Source organism: Odontomachus brunneus, unplaced genomic scaffold, assembly GCF_010583005.1.
Source record: "Odontomachus brunneus isolate Ranch 3 - 2012 unplaced genomic scaffold, Obru_v1 Obru_scaffold_245, whole genome shotgun sequence".
Taxonomy (NCBI): Eukaryota; Metazoa; Arthropoda; class Insecta; order Hymenoptera; family Formicidae; genus Odontomachus; species Odontomachus brunneus.
The window spans coordinates 404,367-404,904 of record NW_022639695.1 but is presented as its reverse complement, the minus strand read 5'-3'; positions in this window follow the sequence as shown (position 1 = coordinate 404,904).

Genomic DNA, 538 nt, shown 5'->3' with positions numbered 1-538 from the left:
GGGAGGGAAGCGACACGGCCGCCCACCATCTTCTGCGCTGTCCCGAATTCGAGCCGCAGCGGGAGGCTCTTCGGGAGGTCGTTCCGGCTGCGAGCTGGAGGTGGCCGGAGGCGGGACACTACTTCGTGTCGACTCCAGAGGCCTACTCCATCTTCGCGGCCTTCTGTCGGGAAACCCTCTTCTTAAAGGGTCCATATTAGATTTCACAGCGGCCTACCCGGGGGATGTCGGAGCCCTCGGGCATGGGTAAACGGCCTCGCAACCTTCGCGAGATCACCGTGGACCCGGGCCGCTGAGGCAGGGAAAACATAATTAATAAATATTTTTTCTTTTCAGGTTCCCACTTCCATCACCCATAACCAATACCCACTCCTCTTTCCTTCCCCTCCCATCCAAAAGGGTCAGAGCGTGTGTCTGGGCGAGACACTAGTGAGCGGGCCTCCCCGTGGTCCCCGTGGGCGTGGGGCGCGCGCTGCAGCCACAAGGGCAGGCGGCGCGCGCGTCACGGCTAAACCGCTCATCCTGCAAACACGTCCCG